Below are 21746 nucleotides of genomic sequence, written 5' to 3'. Positions count from 1 at the left end.
CTCCGACGAGGTACATTATCTGGTGTAGTAACATTTTCAACATTTTTCATCCACTTTTTGCGTATTTTCCGTCATTTTCGTCCCTAGGTGTCTTAAATTATTTGTCTGAGCGTCGTCTACATCGCTTTCGGGATTTGAAACGTTAATAAGTCACCTTGTACCTGGGAGAGGAAAAATGCCTCGCACTTAGAGGTCGACACACAGTTGCTCATTCCAGTTCAAGACGAAAGTGAATCTGTCAAGCATAGTTCTGCTAATAGGTGTAATAGAAATGCGATTTGCCGCACGGGATTAGCCGAGCGGTCTAGGGCGCTGCAGTCATGGACTGTGCGGCTGGTCACGGCGGAGGCTCGAGTCCTCCCTCGGGCATGGGTGTGTGTGTTTGTCCTTAGGATAACTTAGGTTAAGTAATGTGTAGGCTTAGGGACTGTTGACCTTAGCAGTTAAGTCCCATAAGATTTCACACACATTTGAACACTGAAAATTAGAAATGCGATTTAAAAGAACGAGGCTCTGGCAGCGCTTAAACTGCGAGCTGTGTCGCCAAGAACAGGTAGCATGAATTCTGCTTTTTGCTGGCGCTCTCCCATTAGCTGAGTGACACGAGACAGTGCTTTCTTTTTCAATTACAGCATCAAATTATATCCAATTTATACCACCACAATGTATTTCTTTTTCTTACTATTACGCTTATTTAAAAATTAAGATGTAACACGAACTTCCTACAGACGCAGACGACCTTTTTGTTTTGTCCATGACACAAATAAAGTCAACATAAAATGATAGTGGATATAGTAACATCATCTGTATCCATCCAATGATGTACAAAAAACACAGCAGATAGGCTACACTACATTGCACACTATGGTTCAAATGGTTCAAATGGCTCTGAGCACTATTGGACTTAACATCTGAGGTCATCAGTCCCCTAGAACTTAGAACTACTTAAACCTAACTAACCTAAGGACATCACATACATCCATACCCGAGGCAGGATTCGAATCTGCGACCGTAGCGTCGCGCGGTTCAAAGACTGTAGCGCCTAGAATCGCACGGCCACTCCGGCCGGCCTGCACACTATGCTCTGCACAATAACTACATTCTGTACGTTTGACTCAAAGAGCCAGCACGTACACGTACGAGCAACATTCACTTTAGAGAAGATGCTCAAAGTGACCACCTTGCATTCACACACACTCCGCCGCTCGCTGCATCATGCTCGGCAGGACCCTACGCAATACACCTGCATCCACACTATCACTGAAGCGGCATGCACGTAAGCTATTACACCGTATATATCCATGGGTGAAATACTATAAACTTGCTTTTTTAGGTGACCCCACAACCAAAAATCTTTTGGATTAAGGTGCGGGGAACTTGGAGGTCAGAATACTGAAATTCCAGGACCAATCCATTTTCTTAGAAACGATTCACTTAAATAATTACACAGATTCATTCCGAAGTGTGGCAGTGCACCACTATGCTAAAACTACAGCTGTAGTCGAACTCGAGAGGAACGTTTTGTAATGCATCAGGCGAAGTATTGCAAATAATCGTACGATATAGGGGTTCATTCAAATTGTGCGGCATTAGATAACGGTCCAAAACCATTCCTCCCACGATTCCAGCCCACAGGTTTGTGCCAAAGACTGCCTGAAAGCCACGTTCATGGGGGACAAGTGGGTTGTATTCAGACAAATAATGGCTGTTTTGGAGATTGAAAATACCTTTATGAGCCATAGCCATTCCACATCATGTAGTTTATAAAATATTCGTTATCTTTCACTTGGTGCAAAAACCGAGCAAGGTGGCGTAGTGGTTAGCATACTGGAGTTACATTCTGAAGGACAATGGTTCAAACGCACATTCAGCCATCCAGATTTAGGTTTTTCGCGATTTTCCTAAATCGCTCCAGACAAATGCCGGGGTGGTTCCTCTGAATTAGCACTGGCTATTTTGTTCCCCACCCTTGACACGATCCGAGCCTGTGCTCCGTCTCTAATTACCTCGATGTCTACAGGACGTTAAACCTAATCTTTCTTTCTTTCTTCCTTCCTTCCTTCTTCCTTGGTGCAAAAGCCATTCACAAAACTGTACTCCACGCATGCGGTCTTATGGTCATTGGTCAGTCTTTGAGATATCTTGAATAGCCTTGCATTATCACGGGTACTTCACCGAGGTGATTGGTGAATAGTTCAAGAATCGCGTTTTCTGTTTGTGGAGTACGCGTATTCCTCGGGCGACCTCTGTTCATTCCTTGTGGTTGAAGATTACCTTTCTCCCAAAGACGATGCTCCAGGCAATGAAAAACATTCATATCAGAATGCCGCCTTTGAGGGTATCGTGCAGCATATGCACGTGCAGTTGCAGCATCATAGTTATAATAAGTACCCAGCACCAAAATCATATCGATCTATTCACCGTTTATGGACTCCACTGGGAAGCCACTCTGCAGGAATTTGACAGGACCAGTTATGATTGTGAACTGCGCGGTGAGTAGACAGTTTAATGTGTCTGACATGAGATAGGCTATTATCATCTGGCTAAATGAAGCCCTGCTTGTAAACGAAGAGCTCTAAGGAATAGATATCTAAAAACAAAAAGTGATCCTGATGAGAATTCGAACCGTAGCTCCATGGTGAATGGGGGTTTGATATTGCAGCAGTCTACTCAATGAGCTAGAATAGTGAGGTTCTAACACGTGTGAGACTGGTTCTGATATATCTTCCTACAACAGTTGCACAAGGACACTCTGTGAGTGTTTTAGGAATTTGGTGTTGAACCTACGGCCTGCAAGGTAGGAAGAAACCATCTGACATACGCAGAGTTCAGAAGAGTGTAGCAGTGCAGACAGTGATGTAATGAGACAGTGATATCAGTGTCGGTTCCACTACACTCCCTGTGAGGGAAACGTTATTGCTAACGGAAATTAGTGTATGGGTTCAGGGTAACAAAATGTCAGCAAAAAATGAAAATTTTAAATTTTAGATGTTAAGGTTTATTTTTACTCTAACAAGGGGAGGCCGCCAATTGTGAAATTCAGATTCGATTCATACTGCGCATAATAAAAGCTCATGGCCAGATGGGAAATGTGGCAAAGCACCAAGAAGCACTTCTCAGCCGTTGTCGAGAAAATCGACAGTTAAAAGAAACCGTTGCGGTGAAATACTCTCTACGATTGATAATTTTGCGTAGCGTCGTGACGCAGCGGTAAGCGCTCGGGTTCGTAATCCGAAGATCGCCGGATCGAATTTCGCGCCATGCAACCTTTTTTTTAGTATTTGTTTTTCGTAATTCATATATATATATATATATATATATATATATATATATATATATATATATATAATTCCCGACAATCAGTTGCAACAATTATGCATATAATAAGTTGTTGAAAGTCGTTTGTCGTGGAAAAACTGGCGACTTCGAACATCATTATGTTTTCCGCAAGCAAAGTTGTATTTCACAAATGTTATTAATTGTCTTCATAATGTTAACCACGTATAGTTAACGGAAGACGTAGAAACGGTATTCCGAAACGAATTAGAATAGAGACCCCACGAATACAAATTTGCTGCGGCAGGTATGAAATATAAACTCCGTTACTGGCTCGTTACACTTGAAGGACAGATGTTGAATGGGCCGAAACGAGCCGCCGCATAACAGCGTAGTTGCCTGCTAACTTCGAAAGAAGGTAGATGCGGTCCCTAGCGCAACTTATAACATCGTCGAAAATCAGTGCGGACGGGAGAGCTTTGGTACACCCTGTTAAAAAAACGGAAAAGTGGAGGCGGTACAATTGTAGAGCGATCCGCCTTCACCAACATGCATAAGCAATTCATTAATAGTTATATATATATATATATATATATATATATATATATATATATATATATAAATTACAAAAAAAAAATAATAAAAAAATTGCATGGCGTGAGATTCGATCCGGCGACCTTCGGATGACGAACCCGAGCGCTTACCGCTGCGCCACAACGCTACACAAAATTAGCAATCGTAGAGAGTATTTCACCGCAACGGTTTCTTTTAACTGTCGATTTTCTCGACAACGGCTGAGAAGTGCATCTTGGTGCTTTGTCACATTACACCTCCGGCCATGAGCTTTTATTATGCGCAGTATGAATCGAATCTGAATTTCACAATTGGCGGCATCCCCTTGTAAGTACGAGTACATGACATAGCAATGTTAGCAAATTTACGTACAGGATGGGAAAATATCGTTACTCGGTTTTCACAACTATGCAGCGAAATTCCTAATTACAATAAGGTTCTTTAATGGTAAGATGGTTGATGACTATCTTTGCGGGTCGATAAAAAATATAAGCTAATTAAATACAGCTGGGACCAGAGATATCATATATGCAAAAATGCACAATGAAAATACCTAAAACTGAATGGGGTCAGTAAAGAGCAATCAAAAAGAAGTACAAATTAAAACAATTCATAACTCTACAGTGGCTCATCGATCCTTTTCGTTAGATCGGACATCTCGCACTGCTGCTTCAATTCGGCCCAAAAATCATCAATATGTTTAACTACAGGTCATGGCTGAATGTAGAAAAATTAGGAGAGACGGAGACGACAGCAATTGAGTGTCAATTGAATATCACTTGCCGGTGTGGCGCGAGTGCGTGTGTGTTTACCTCGCGTCAGAAATGGCAGTGGCGGCTGTCAGCACAAGCTGTGCACCTAACAATCCATTCTTAATCTCTCTAGACTGTTAAACACCAGTCGGATACATTTACTACGTCTTCGGTGAAGCTAAGACTCCTAGTTTTCGCTAGCTAAGGTAATTGACATGGTACACGCTATGGGTGGCTGGAATAGTGCATATGTTGTAGCTCTCAAATCGCTCACAAGCGTTAAGTGTCAGTGCTCGGTGCGATTCTCTGTACTAGCAGACTTTGCAGTTTAACTCTTTTCGAGCCTGTGAACAAGAGTTCTCATAATGAATCTTGCAGTGTAAGTCGCCTTGTTCAAACACTCGACGATTTTCTACAAGAGAAGAACCGATTACTCTGTCTGCAATTTTTCTATATCAAAGCTGCTGACCACGTGTTTTTCTTTCTCGGCAAACAGGGCATTCATACTGGTTATAACTCCACCCACTACAGCCTATCACAGTCATCATTTATTTCGTAAGGAAGAGTTTAACTTCTGCTGCATAATACTGAGATAAATAGCTTTTTCTTTTATACGTTTTAACGCACTTGGCCACAATGAGTCACCAATGTTTTGAGTTGGGTTTTTCTGGACATTTTATCTGGGCTCTCCCACCGTGTTCCCATAGAAAGGCTTTCGGAAGGGCCGTCGTTAAAAGCAGGGACAAGGCCTGCTTCTGCCGGTGGCCTACACAGTGTTGGAGGCATCTCATTGTGTCTGCTAGGTATCCCAAATGGTTCAAATGGCTCTGAGCACTAATGGACTTAACGTCTTAGGTTATCAGTCCCCTAGAACTTAGAACTACTTAAACCTAACCAACCCAAGGACACGCATCCATACCCGAGGCAGGATTCGAACCTGCGACCGTAGCGGTTGCGCGGTTCCAGACTGAAGCGTAGATATCCCATAGCGAGAGATTTTTAGCTGCGCGGGATAGCGTGTAGTCCTAAAATTCTCCTTTCCCTCAGAACTGCGTCTCCTAGCTCGTGTCAGGGAAATTACTTGCGTGCAATTACTAGAGTGAGTGTTAATGGTTTATATTTATGAAGTGCTAGCTTATTTATTGCCTCTGCATATTAATAAATAAAATTCATACGATTTCACGTAACTATGTCGTGTGGCATATCAAGTTAACAGGAATTGCTTCAGCAATTCAATGTAAGGTGTGTTATCTGTTTGACACCTTACAAGGTGATACATGTTCTAATATGCATTCCATTTTGCTGCACGGCGTGACAGTGTTGCCAGCTTGTCGTTTTCACACAAGTGTTTTCAAAATACAGCCGATCTCGTTTTGATAGATAAACTTTTGTCGTCTACATCTACATCGACATAGATACTCTGCAAATCACCATATGGTGCGTGGCGGAGGGTGCCCTGTGCCACTACTAGTCAATTCCTTTCCTGTTCCTCTCGGAAATAGAGAGAGAAAAAAACGACTGTCTATATGCCTCTGTATGAGACTTAGTTTCTTGTATCTTATCTTTGTGGACCTTACATGCGATGTAAGTTGGTGACAGTAGAATCTTATGACAATCAGCTTCAAATGCCGGTTCTCTAAATTTTCTAAATAGTGTCGCCTTCTCTCCAGGGATTCCCATTTGAGTTCCCAAGGCATCTGCACAAAACTTATGTGTTGTTCAAACATACTGAAACAAATCTACCAGCCTGCCTCTAAATTGCTTCGATGTCTTCCTTCAATACGACCTGGTATGGATCCCAACCACTCGAGCGTTACTCAAGAATAGGTCGCACCGGAATCGTATATGCAGTTTCCTTTACAGGTGACCAACTCTTTCCTAATAGTTTCCCAATATACCGAAGTCGACCTTTCGCCTTTCCTGCCACAGTTATCTCATGTTGCTTTCCGATGTTACGCTCAGATATTTAAACGACGTAACTCTGTCAAGCAGGTGACTAGTAATACTGTTCCAAACATTACAAGTTTGATCTTCCTACTCAACCGCATCAATTTACATTTTTCCACATTTAGGGCTAGCTGCCGTTCATCACACCAACCGGAAATTTTGTATAAGTCGTCTTGTATCCTCAACTAGCACCTTACTGTACACCATGGCATCATCAGTAAACAACCGCAGTTCGCTGCCCGCCCTGTCCGCTAAATCAGTTGTGCATATAGTGAACAACAGCGTTCGTATCACACTTCCCTGGGACACTCCTGACGATACCCTTGTCTCTGATGAACAGTCGCCATCGAGGACAACATATTGACCTATTATTTACGAACTCTTCGAGCCACTCACATATCTGTGAATTTATCCCATATGCCTGTAGCTTCATTAACAGCCTGCAATGCGGCACCGCGTCAAATGCTTTACAGAAATCTAGCAATACAGATTCTGCCTGTTGTACTTCATCCACAGTTCGCAGTATATCACGTGAGGAAAGGGCAAACTGAGTTTTGCATGAGCGATGCTTTCTAAAACCATACTGATTCGTGGACATAAGATTCGCAATCTCAAGGAAGTTTATTGTATTCGAACTGAGAATATGTTCAAGGATTCTGCAGCTTACAGAAGTTAAGGATATTAGTCTGTAATTTTGCGGGTCTGTTCTTTTACCCTTCTTGTATATTGAAGTCACTTGTGCTTTTTCCAGTTGCTTGGAACTTTGTGCTGTGCGAGGAGTTCACGATGTATGCAAGCTAGGTAAGGGCCAATGCTGTAGAATACTCTTTGTAAAATGGAAATGGAATTCCATCTGGACCTGGTGATTTATTTGCTTTTAATTTTTTCAGTTGTTTGTCTATGCCAGTTATGCTTATTACTATGTCGTTCGTATGGGAGTCTGTCCAATGGTCGAATGACGGTATGTTTGTACGATTCTCGTGGGTGAAGGATTTCTTGAACGTGAAAATTAAAACTTCGGCTTTCGTTTTGCTATCTTCAACTGCTACACCAGACTGGTCAACAAGGGACTGAATACGAGCCTTAGATCAGCTTAGCGATTTTACACAAGACTAGGATTTTCGCGGATTCTCTGCCAGATCTTTTGCTAAGTTGTGATCGTGGTAGGTGATGTCTGCTTCGCGCGTAGATCTTTTTCAGGAGCACGAATCTCTACTAACCTTTGCCTGTCATCATTCGTGCGTTCCCTTTTGAACCGAGAGTGCAACAGCTTCTGGTTCCTCAGCATCCTCCGAATTTCGTTATTAAACCATGGTGAGGCTTTTCATTCTTTTATCTCTTACTTGGCACATAACTCATCAGATCACGATTTACATTCTGTTTAAGCCTTTCCCATAATTTCTCTACATCCATCGTGCCGAAACTAAGTGATTCCAATTCACAGTCTAAGCGTGATGCTAATAACCGCTTATCTGCTCTTTCTAGCACAAACACTCACCTAGCCTTCTTGACTGACTTATTAACTTTCGTAATCGTAGTTGCGATAATGACATCATGATCGGTAATGCCCATTTCTATACTGACATTATCGATAAGATCTGGCCTACTTGTAGCTACCAGGTCTAAGATACTTCCATTACGTGTGGACTGCCAAGCTAGCTGCTCAAGACAGTTTTCAGAAAACATGCTCAAAAAAAATTCACATCACTGTCTGTCTGTACCTCCCATGCATTGAATCTATAGACATCCCAATCTATACTCGGTAGGTTAAAGTCTCCTCAAACTAGTATTGAAGGTCTGGGTATTTACGCGCTTTTGACTGTTGACTTTCTTTGAATGGCTCTAGAAATGTCACAGCAGAATCAGGTGGTCGTTAAAAGCATCCAACCATTAACTTGATTTCACCGAACCTGTTATACGCGACCAGATCGACTTCAAAAGAGACAATATTTTTAGCAAATGCAATGAACACTTCCCCTCCTATGGCCTCTAATCTGTCTGTCTGACATACGTTATACGATTTGCTAAATATCTCAGAGCTTTCCACTTTGGGTTTTAGCTAACTCTCGGTCCCAAGAATAATATGAGAGCTATAACTTTCCTGGAGGGTAGTAAATTCGGGCACGTTGTTACGAATACTTTGACAATTTACTGATAAAAGTTTGACAATCGAAGTGTCTTTACTATGGACGCAGTCTGACTTCCCTTGCTGCGTATCGACTGGCAAGTGTTCATCAAAGTACCTCAAAGTACTACCTAGTCTAAAAAAATTCCTGATGTGCACTCCATGTACTCTGGTACCTCTGTATCTGCTTTCTTTGTGTAGAGCGCCACTGACAAGTCAAGGAGAGTCCCATCAATCCCCACACGATAATGCAGGTCTAGAAATCTGCAGCCAAGACCGTCACAGAGTCGACAAAGCCTTTGGTTGAGGCCCTCTATTCTGCTTCAAGGACCATGATCAACTCTGGAAATTGCGAGCTCTGCCGGCCAACTTCAGCCACAACTAGTAGACGACTGCACCCTGCACGCTTGATAGCCACCGGCAAGGTCTCCTCCAGATCTCGGATGAGGCCCCCCGGCAGACATACCGAGAACACATTGGCTTTCTTTCCAACTCTGAACGCTAGCTGCCTAAGGGGCTCCATAAAACGCCAGGCATTGGCACTCCCAATAGCTCTTAAATCCCTTCCCCCGTGTGCCAGCTCGGACTCTGCTAAAGGAGTGACCACCTGTCCATTCACAGGGTGAATGGGTGAGACCAGGCGGCCAGTCTCCACATTGGCCCTCCGCCTTGAGCGACGTGAACACGTTACCACTCCCTACTCACCCTGCTGTGATGGTGGATCCATCACGTTGGGTCCACTAGGTGCTTCGAAAGCAGAGCCTGTGCGCCAAACAAGTGACACCTGAGGTGTCCCATGTGACGAGCCAGATTCTCTACCACCGCTGCATCCCAAGACAGCAGTCTGAAGGTGATTGACCGTAGCAAAAAGCACATTCAGCTATACGCGAACTGGTTGAGGAATCACGTGTCGACCTCCAAGTGCGGTATTTTTACTGCACTCTGTACATACTAAGATAATGAATGACTGCATGTTGCCCGTGCTATGTTGACCTGCCTCGGTACAGTAAATGTTCAACTATTGACCGCGTCAGCACGTTCTCCATATCTCTTACCCATCGGAAACATCTGGCCTTGGGTTGTCTGGCACGCTTCCACTTGTCAGCCACTGTCATTGATGAACTATGACCTAGAGTTGAAACAGCATGGACTGACATTCCCGTATCTGTCATCAAGGTCAGTTCTATCCGATACCCAGTCGCCTTTGACCAGTAGTATCTACAATAGCTGGCAGTTCTCTGTATGCATTCTACATACGCTCAAATCACCAACAAATTCAGTAACGTATCTTACTATATTACATACAATAAGGAAAATTTTTATCGCTCGCAGTGTACAGTCTTACAGTCTATCATGGAAACAAATGACTTGGAAAAACAGTTTTATCACCGCTAGTCTGACTCACAGAATATTCGTAGCGCCATACAGTGTAGTAGCGTGAACGTAGTACAGAAGAGGAGCACGTGTGACCCACAGAGGTCACATGTAGTTGCACTCTAAAGACTGACCACCTGTGTAAACACGAGGGCACGCTGCACAATTTAAATAAGTAATATATCAGTCATGTGAAAGTAGAGGTCTAATAGTAACCTGTAATCACTTGCAAAAGAGTACGATTTAATTCATTTATTCTGTAATGTTTCGTGAAAATAAGATAACAGTAAGGCCGTTTTGTTACATATCTACTACTGCAAAAATTAATTCTCTGGAGGTCTGATAATTGTATCAGATTTGTTTTTCTTTAGACACTAAGAGCTATATAAGATAGAGACAGAAAATAAATTAAAACTAGGGAAGGATGAAACAATTAACTTTGATGTGTACCGAGATGATGTAATAATTAAGCACGATCAAGCTCTTCATTAGTTTGTTTAATCTAAATTGCACTAGAGATTATTTTGGTGTCAAAGAAAAATTAAATGAAATGTGAGAGTGTTATTGATCATGCCATGGTGTGCGGTAGTTTCGGTGTCCACGAACTGTAGCCAAGGAAGAGTCAGTGTTGATCTGTCAGTAAGAACTTTTCAACTAGTATTTTCACTAAACGAAACAATGGGTTTTGGTTTTCGGCGAGATCTTAAAGAAAAATTCAGATGTTCCGTCAACTGGGAAAATTTGCAGGTTTGTCTGCACTAAGATAATACGTAAAAATACATTCGAGTATTAAAATGGTAGAAACACATTAGAAATTCTCAGGACAATGTGTGCAAGCATTAGGGAAACACGGATAATATATGATGGGTCTTCAATAAGTAATGCAACATATTTTTTTCTGAAAGCAGGTTGGTTTTACTCAGTATTCCAATACACTACATTACTTCCTACATTCTTGGCTACAGAAGCCTATTTTTCAATATAATCTCCCTTCAGTGTGACGGCCTTTCGTTACCTTCCTGGGAGGGCCTGCATGGTGCACTCTACTGGTCGACGTCAGAGTCAATGCCTTGCTGCATCAGTAACCTCCTGATCAACCATGTACTACTTCACGCGAAGTGTACCCTTCAATAGGCCAAACAGATGGAAGTCTGAAGATGGGAGATCAGAGCTAAACGCTTCCGGGTGCGCAGACGTGTGAGGGGTGTTGCGTTGTCATGGAGAAGGAAAGCTCGTGTGTATTTTGATGGCGACGAACACGCTGAAGTCATTTCTTCAGCTTCCTGATGGTAGCACAATGCAGTTCACAGCTGATCGTTTTACCATGACGGAGGACATTAAGCAGAAGGCTGGACTCCCAGAAGACCATAGCCTTGAATTTACCAGCTGAGTCTGGGGCTTTGAACTTCGGAGGATAGGTGGTGTGGTGGCACTCTCTGGATTGTCGTCCTGTTTCCGGTTCCAAGTGATGAACCCATGTTTCATCGCCTGTGACGATGTTCGACACAAACATTGTCACGACCAGCCTCCTAACGCGCAAGGAATTCCGCACATATGTCCTTCGTTGCTCTTTATGGTCTTCTGTTAGGTGACGAGGAACTCAGCGAGAACATACTTTGGGATACTCTGGCTGGTAGACGAGTGTATCACCACTACCAACAGAGACGCCAAGTTGTATAGCGAGGTGTTTGATTACGATCCGTCGATCTCCTCCAGTGAGAGTGTACGCACGTTCGTGCCAACACTACAGAAGTCAGCTGTGTCCGGTCAATCGGCACGCGGAAGACCAAATAGGTTTGCGCGACCTTATCGCGAAGATGCCTCGCCGAGCGACTCACCGTGTTTTTGTGGACTGCCAAATCTCCGTAGACATTTTGCAAGTGCCTATGAACATTTGCTATGCTCTGGTTTTCGGCCAACATAAACCCAATGACAGCTCTCTGTCCGTTTATTTATCTATTACATCCGAAACTGCCAGAGAAAAGAAATGTGTTGGTTTTCTTATTGAACAAAACCGAGAGGAATAAATAAGAAGAGATGTCCAAGAATGAAGAGCTGGTATTAGAAAGTGTACAATACCGGGCTGTAGTATACCTATTGTTCGATCAACACACCGACGGAGCTATGACGGAAATAAAACCAAGGTTCAGGAGTAGGATTCAAATTCAGGGTGAAAGGATGTCAATAATAAGATTCGCCAATGACATAACTATCCTCAGTGGGAGTGAGAAAGGACTGAATGACCTGTTGAGTGGAAGAAACAATCCAATGAGCGCAGACTGTGGATTTAGGGTAAAGTGAAGAAGAATGAAAGTAATGAAAGGACCACGAAGTAGAAATGAAGGAATTGCACTACCTCGGAAGCAAAGTAATACATGACTGTCGAAGCAAGGATGCACTGGAAAAGAGGGCACTCCTGGCTAAAACGAATCTATTAGTAACGAACATCGTCCTTAATTTGAGAAAGAAGTTTCTCGAGATGTACATCTGAAGGAAAGCATTGCATAGCAGGGAAGCATGGATTGTGGGGAAAACCAGAAAGGGAGGGAGCGGAACCGTGAGAGTTATAGAAACGTGCCAGAAACAGATTGGAATAACTGAGGAAATCTCCACATAAACGTTGAGAAGACGAACATGTGGTAAACGTTTACAAATAAAACGAACAGGGTGATAGGATGTGTGTTAAGGTGTCATGGAACAAGTTCCACGTAACTTGAAGGATATGTAGCGGGTAAAATTTTAGAACGCCACAGAGGTTTGAATATATTCGACAAAAAACAGAGGACACTGGGTGCAAGCGCTACTCCAAAATGTAGAGAAAGGCACAAGAGAAGAGTAATAGCTGGCCAAATGAAACCAGTCGAAAAAATGATGACCATTAAAGCTATATAACACTGCTGTTGGTAATTGTGGATGTTTTCTGGGATGTTATTGGAGAAGACACACTGCAATGGACAGCAGCTTGCAAACGTAATACATTTTCTTTGGCACAGACTGAAATGTGTCCATTAATATTCCAATCGTTGCTGTGTCTGAATTTAAAGTAAGTCTGTGCCGTCAAGTGATCACCGATGTCACAGAGTGATACTGAAATCCAATCACTGTTTTCGTAAGCAGTCCATTGAGTGGCTGTTTCGTCCTGCAGTTCAGCTGAAGTGGCACAGAGAGACAGAAATCATTACCTGTCGTTATTTTGGAACGTTTTAGCTCGGTTTTCAGGAAACAAAACATACTTTCCAACCTGATTCTTACTACAGATTATGTTAACCATGACTGGGGTTTGATACTGTATTCCGGTCCAATTGTAACAAACTTAGATTTCCACTCAACCCTCTGAATCACTCTGAGAAATGCTCCACAAATATATTCGACAGTAAGCCATAAACTTTAAATTATTACCTTTCAAAATTTAAGTTAGTTATTAGTTTCATGGACCATTTGCATAATGAATCTTAATGATGTGGAATGAGTCACTTTATTTAGACATAGCAAATTAATTTTTAAATAATGCAACATGCTAAACATTTCTAAAGCTAATTTATCTGTTCTTTTTAATACACAGATGTAAGTTAATAATTTCTGTCCATCATCTTTTACACATAACAGTGATAGAAATACTTCTACAGTAGAGAAATAGTTGTCAAGGAAAAATTTTTTCTGATGGTTTTCAAATTTTATTTTGCTATCTGTCAGGCCACTTTACATCAATAGGTACATTATCATGAGTTTTTGTTGCAGCGTTCTACATCCCTTATTGTGCTAAAGACAACCTTAATATGGAGTAATGAATGTCATTTTTCTTTATGTGATTGTAAATACACTCCTGGAAAATGAAATAAGAACACCGTGAATTCATTGTCCCAGGAAGGGGAAACTTTATTGACACATTCCTGGGGTCAGATACATCACATGATCACACTGACAGAACCACAGGCACATAGACACAGGCAACAGAGCATGCACAATGTCGGCACTAGTACAGTGTATATCCACCTTTCGCAGCAATGCAGGCTGCTATTCTCCCATGGAGACGATCGTAGAGATGCTGGATGTAGTCCTGTGGAACGGCGTGCCATGCCATTTCCACCTGGCGCCTCAGTTGGACCAGCGTTCGTGCTGGACGTGCAGACCGCGTGAGACGACGCTTCATCCAGTCCCAAACATGCTCAATGGGGGACAGATCCGGAGATCTTGCTGGCCAGGGTAGTTGACTTACACCTTCTAGAGCACGTTGGGTGGCACGGGATACATGCGGACGTGCATTGTCCTGTTGGAACAGCAAGTTCCCTTGCCGGTCTAGGAATGGTAGAACGATGGGTTCGATGACGGTTTGGATGTACCGTGCACTATTCAGTGTCCCCTCGACGATCACCAGTGGTGTACGGCCAGTGTAGGAGATCACTCCCCCACCATGACGCCGGGTGTTGGCCCTGTGTGCCTCGGTCGTATGCAGTCCTGATTGTGGCGCTCACCTGCACGGCGCCAAACACGCATACGACCATCATTGGCACCAAGGCAGAAGCGACTCTCATCGCTGAAGACGACACGTCTCCATTCGTCCCTCCATTCACGCCTGTCGCGACACCACTGGAGGCGGGCTGCTCGATGTTGGGGCGTGAGCGGAAGACGGCCTAACGGTGTGCGGGACCGTAGCCCAGCTTCATGGAGACGGTTGCGAATGGTCCTCGCCGATACCCCAGGAGCAACAGTGTCCCTAATTTGCTGGGAAGTGGCGGTGCGGTCCCCTACGGCACTGCGTAGGATCCTACGGTCTTGACGTGCATCCGTGCGTCACTGTGGTCCGGTCCCAGGTCGACGGGCACGTGCACCTTCCGCCGACCACTGGCGACAACATCGATGTACTGTGGAGACCTCACGCCCCACGTGTTGAGCAATTCGGCGGTACGTCCACCCGGCCTCCCGCATGCCCACTATACGCCCTCGCTCAGAGTCCGTCAACTGCACATACGGTTCACGTCCACGCTGTCGCGGCATGCTACCAGTGTTAAAGACTGCGATGGAGCTCCGTATGCCACGGCAAACTGGCTGACACTGACGGCGGCGGTGCACAAATGCTGCGCAGCTAGCGCCATTCGACGGCCAACACCGCGGTTCCTGGTGTTTCCGCTGTGCCGTGCGTGTGATCATTGCTTGTACAGCCCTCTCGCAGTGTCCGGAGCAAGTATGGTGTGTCTGACACACCGGTGTCAATGTGTTCTTTTTTCCATTTCCAGGAGTGTATGTACATCATTGTTCCTATCGAACTGCACTGGATGATTTACATCAATCTTCAGGAGGAGCAGTAGTCAGAGTGCACAACTCCTTAAACAGTTGTCAACAAGATGTTCGTGGATGTGCATCACATATTACTCTTACAGCACGTTTTTGAGCAATGAAGACTTTCTTTCTTAAGGTTGAGTTAAGCCAGAACATTGATCTATATGACACTGCTGAATGAAAATATGCGTAATAGGTCAACTTTCTGATTTCTCTCTCCTGAAGATTTTCAACGATTCTAAGTGCAAATGTGGCTGAACTAAGTTGTTTTAGGAGCTCCAAAATATGCGTTTCCAGTTAAAATTCTCGTCATTATGTACACCTAAGAATGTTGAAGTTTCTACCCTGTTTATTATTTCCTCGCCATGTGTTACACATATCATTGGTGTAGTACCCCTAGACGTGCTGAACTGAATATTTTGTCTCTATTTAAAAATAAGTGTGAGACATTCGCAGAACACCAATCGATAATTTTTATAAGAACATTATGTATTTTTTCTTGTGTTTCTGTATGTATACTTGTTTCGATTACTGGGGTCATGTACAAAAAGAACTAAGTCTGCTTCTTATGTATTCGACGGAAGATCGTTTACATATATGAGATACAACGGTGGGCCAAGACTAAGGCTTGGGGAACCCCATACGTGACTTCTTCGCAGTTACAACAATATCTTCGGACGACATTGGTTGAATTACTAATTGCAACTTTCTGCATGCCTTCGGTTAGATATGACATTATCCATTGGTTGGCTATATCATCACGTCCATAAAACTGCAGTATGCTCAAGTAATTAATATCAGTATTTTTAAGGGTACTTAAATTTTTTCTTCGTAGTATCTTTGCATTCATGGTACACACTGACATCCCCGCACCGTAGTACTAGGGGAGGTCGCTTGAGGAGTAAAATAAATAAATAAATGACGCAGCCCACCAAGAAAGTGGAGTCTCTTACGATAGTTCCTTTTCTACGTTGTAAGGGGAACAACGCTGCAAAAGTCCATACTGAGTTCATGGAAGTGTACGGCAACAAAGCACCATCATGTGGGACAGTGGATAGGTGGTAGTTACGCTTCTACTGTGAAGTCTGAATGAAAAAGTACGAAGTGTCAGGTCATCCCTCTATGAAGAACCAGGGATCACAGGAAGTGTGGAGGTCCTGGAGCTCCAAGACGGGTGCATCACCATCGAGGCGACTGTGGAAAGAGAGAAAATGTCATGGTTCTATTTTCATCAACTTGGGTGACATTTTGAACATGGTAAGGTCTCGCCATCCGCTGGGTACCACGTCTGCATACATCCGTTTAAAAAACACGCCGAACAAAGCCAGAAGTGCAAATGCCATTTTGTGCCAATCCAGATGACTTCCTCAGCTACCGAATCACCATGAAAAAGTGCGGGATATACCACTCTGAACCCAAGACAAAGGGGCAAAGCAAGCAGTGGAAACACGTATATGGATTCACCACCGACGAAAGATGAGAAGTACCGGGTGGTTTAATAGGTAAGGTAACACATTGTTTTTCCTGGTCTCTTTCTGCTGAAACGTGGGGGAAATTGTCGTGCGACATAGTGGAATATTCCCGCTTCAGTACTATGGTTTCATGAAGTTGCGGTGCTATACGTAGGCTTCGAACTGGAGGGAAGTGCGTTCCAAGCACAGGGCTATCATTTTCTTTTGGCGGAAAAGCAGAGCATTGAGCATCATAGGAATTCATGGGCGTCTGCAGAATGTCTACAGGGACATGGTAGAACAAAAACACGGAGACTCGTTGGGCGAGGCATCTGTCATCATCGCAACAAGGTCACCCAAAGCTGTCAGATATCCAGCGTACGGGCCGGCCGCACACACACTTAGAAAGGTGAAGAGACGACTTCAGCTTATTCGTCGCCATAAAAATGCAAACGAACTTCTCCTCCGTGACAGCGCAAGGCCTCACAGAAACTTCATTGAAGTGTTCGTCCTTATCCACCCTACAGCTCGGATCTCGCACCTTCCGACTTCCATCTGTTTGGCCCAATGAAGGATGCACTCCGCTGAAAGCGGTACGTGGATGATGGAGAGGTTATTGACGCAGCAAGAAACTGCCTCCGACGTCGACCATTGGAGTGGTACCACGCACGCGTACAGGCCCTCCCAGTAAGGTGGCGTAAGGTTGCACTGAATGAAGATTATTCTGAAAAATAGGGTTTTGTAGCCAAAAGAGTGGGGAATAATATGGTGTACTGTAATACTGAATAAAGCTAAGCTGCTTTCAGAAAAAAAATGTGTTGTATTACTTTATGAAAGTCCCTCACGATAAAAGTGCAGCAAGTCACGCAGGTCAGGTATGGGCTGTAATTATCGCACGGCAGTGATACTTGGTAGATATATTAATGCGAAACCGATTTACGCCGGAAAAAGAATTAATTCCAATTTCGGCTACCAGGTGCAAAATGGCACTGTGAGTGCAAGAGAGACATATAGAAATGTTTCTACATGTAATGGACTAAGAACAGGACGTGGGAAGAAAAGGTGAAACAAGTGAGAAGGGCATAATGTTGATGTTGTGAATTGCTTTTTGCACAGTGTGTTCAGCATGAGCACTAGAGACATCGACGAGATGGTGCACAGCGCCAGACTTTTATCTGATAGCCAAAATTGAAACTAACATTTTCCAGCGTAAATCGGTTCCACATTAACGCTCTATAGCCATAAGTTTCCCTGCCATACGATAATTAGAGCACACACTGGACCTCTGTGATTAGTTGGACTTTAATTATAACCGCCTAGTGCTAACCAACATCAAGTAAGGGATAGCAGGTGTAAGGAATGTGTCAGAACTCTTCATTATATTGATTAAACATTCCACTGAGAATCGAAAACCAAATAGCTAACTTAAGGCTATTCTTTGCGTTGTGTAAGACTGGAAATAAATAAGCACTCAGATATCGATAGTAACAATATGAGGGTGAAACATTAGAGCGAGATTCTAATCATAGTTCTGAGACAAGTCTGTAGTGATGGTCGAGAGTTCGGAGACAGAAGACGTGTCACGCTACCCTGACGTCGGTGATTGCAGATCTTACCACACTTAAGGCCTGATTTCATTCATACGACCAGGAGAGATTTAAATGGCTTAATTACGCTTGAAGGTGGAATTCAAGGTAAATTTAGGATCCATAGCGTACGCGTGGTCTAGGGGTAGCGTCTTTAATTCATAATCAAAACGTCTTCGGCCCCGGGTTCGATCCCCGCCACTGCTTAAATTTTGATAAATAATCACCATTGGCGGCCGAAGACTTCCGGCATAAGAAGTCAGCCTCATTCCGCCAACGGTCTTGTCAAAGAGGGCGGAGGAGCGGATAGAGGTTCAGGGCACTCTCTTGTCCTAGGGGTGGGAAATTGCCCCTAAAGGCGGAAGAATCAGCAATGATCAATGACATGAGGATGCAGAAGGCAATGAAAACCACTGCATTAAAGACACGTAACGTGTATCCACAGGACATGTGGCCCGTAATTGAAGAAGTGTCATGATGATCTCTCCATTGGCAAAAGATTCCGGAATAATCCCCCATTCGGATCTCCGGGAGGGGACTGCCAAGGGGGAGGTTACCATGAGAAAAAGATTGAATAATCTACGAAAGGATAACGTTCTACGAGTCGGGGCGTTGAATGTCAGAAGATTGAACGTGGTAGGGAAACTAGAAAATCTGAAAAGGGAAATGCAAAGGCTCAATAGGGGTCAGTGAAGTGAAGTGAAAGGAAGACAAGGATTTCTGGTCAGATGAGTATCGGGTAATATCAACAGCAGCAGAAAATGGTATAACAGGTGTAGGATTTGTTATGGTTCAAATGGCTCTGAGCACTATGGGACTCAACTGCTGTGGTCATAAGTCCCCTAGAACTTAGAACTACTTAAACCTAACTAACCTAAGGACAGCACACAACACCCAGCCATCACGAGGCAGAGAAAATCCCTGACCCCGCCGGGAATCGAACCCGGGAACCCGGGCGTGGGAAGCGAGAACGCTACCGCACGACCACGGGATGCGGGCGATTTGTTATGAATTGGAAGGTAGGGCAGAGGGTGTGTTACCGTGAACAGTTCAGTGACCGGGTTGTTCTAATCAGAATCGACAGCAGACCAACACCGACAACGATAGGTCAGGTATACATGCCGACGTCGCAAGCTGAAGATGAACAGATAGAGAAAGTGTATGAGGATATTGAAAGGGTAATGCAGTACGTAAAGGGGGACGAAAATCTAATGGTCATGGGCGACTGGAATGCAGTTGTAGGGGAAGGAGTAGAAGAAAAGTTTACAGGAGAATATGGGCTTGGAACAAGGAATGAAAGAGGAGAAAGACTAATGGAGTTCTGTAACAAGTTTCAGCTAGTAATAGCGAATACCCTGTTCAAGAATCACAAGAGGAGGAGGTATACTTGGAAAAGGCCGGGAGATACGGGAAGATTTCAATTAGATTACATCATGGTCAGACAGAGATTCCGAAATCAGATACTGGATTTTAAGGCGTACCCAGGAGCAGATAGAGACTCAGATCACAATCTAGTAGTGATGAAGAGTAGGCTGAAGTTCAAGACATTAGTCAGGAAGAATCAATACGCAAAGAAGTGGGATACGGAAGTACTAAGGAATGACGAGATACGTTTGAAGTTCTCTAACGCTATAGATAAAGCAATAAGGAATAGCGCAGTAGGCAGTACAGTTGAAGAGGAATGGACATCTCTAAAAAGGGCCATCATAGAAGTTGGGAAGGAAAACATAGGTACAAAGAAGGTAGCTGCGAAGAAACCATGGGTAACAGAAGAAATACTTCAGTTGATTGATTAAAGGAGGAAGTACAAACATGTTCCGGGAAAATCAGGAATACAGAAATACAAGTCGCTGAGGAATGAAATAAATAGGAAGTGCAGGGAAGCTAGGACGAAATGGCTGCAGGAAAAATGTGAAGATATCGAAAAAGGTATGATTGTCCGAAGGACAGACTCAGCATACAGGAAAGTCAAAACAACCTTTGGTGACATTAAAAGCAACGGTGGTAACATTAAGAGTGCAACGGGAATTCCACTGTTAAATGCAGAGGAGAGAGCAGATAGGTGGAAAGAATACATTGAAAGCCTCTATGAGGGTGAAGATTTGTCTGATGTGATAGAAGAAGAAACAGGAGTCGATTTAGAAGAGATAGGGGATCCAGTATTAGAATCGGAATTTAAAAGAGCTTTGGAGGACTTACGGTCAAATAAGGCAGAAGGGATAGATAACATTCCATCAGAATTTCTAAAATCATTGGGGGAAGTGGCAACAAAACGACTATTCACGTTGGTGTGTAGAATATATGAGGCTGGCGACATACCATCTGACTTTCGGAAAAGCATCATCCACACAATTCCGAAGACGGCAAGAGCTGACAAGTGCGAGAATTATCGCACAATCAGCTTAACAGCTCATGCATCGAAGCTGCTTACAAGAATAATATACAGAAGAATGGAAAAGAAAATTGAGAATGCGCTAGGTGACGATCAGTTTGGCTTTAGGAAAAGTAAAGGGGCGAGAGAGGCAATTCTGACGTTGCGGCTAATAATGGAAGCAAGGCTAAAGAAAAATCAAGACTCTTTCATAGGATTTGTCGACCTGGAAAAAGCGTTCGACAATATAAAATGGTGCAAGCTGTTCGAGATTCTGAAAAAAGTAGGGGTAAGCTATAGGGAGAGACGGGTCATATACAATATGTACAACAACCAAGAGGGAATAATAAGAGTGGACGATCAAGAACGAAGTGCTCGTATTAAGAAGAGAGTAAGACAAGGCTGTAGCCTTTCGCCCCTACTCTTCAATCTGTACATCGAGGAAGCAATGATGGAAATAAAAGAAAGGTTCAGGAGTGGAATTAAAATACAAGGTGAAAGGATATCAATGATACGATTCGCTGATGACATTGCTATCCTGACTGAAAGTGAAGAAGAATTAAATGATCTGCTAATCGGAATGAACAGTCTAATGAGTACACAGTATGGTTTGAGAGTAAATCGGAGAAAGACGAATGAGAAGTAGTAGAAATGAGAACAGCGAGAAACTTAACATCAGGATTGATGGTCACGAAGTCAATGAAGTTAAGGAATTCTGCTACCTGGGCAGCAAAATAACCAATGACGGACGGAGCAAGGAGGACATCAAAAGCAGACTCGCTATGGCAAAAAAGGCATTTCTGGCCAAGAGAAGTCTACTAATATCAAATACCGGCCTTAATTTGAGGAAGAAATTTCTGAGGATGTACGTCTGGAGTACAGCATTGTATGGTAGTGAAACATGGACTGTGGGAAAACCGGAACAGAAGAGAATCGAAGCATTTGAGATGTGGTGCTACAGACGAATGTTGAAAATTAATTGGACTGATAAGGTAAGGAATGAGGAGGTTCTAC

The sequence above is a fragment of the Schistocerca nitens genome, chromosome 4 (genome assembly GCF_023898315.1).
Source record: "Schistocerca nitens isolate TAMUIC-IGC-003100 chromosome 4, iqSchNite1.1, whole genome shotgun sequence".
In the NCBI taxonomy this organism is placed as follows: domain Eukaryota; kingdom Metazoa; phylum Arthropoda; class Insecta; order Orthoptera; family Acrididae; genus Schistocerca; species Schistocerca nitens.
The sequence above is the reverse complement of the archived record's forward strand: the minus strand, read 5'-3'. Positions refer to the sequence as shown.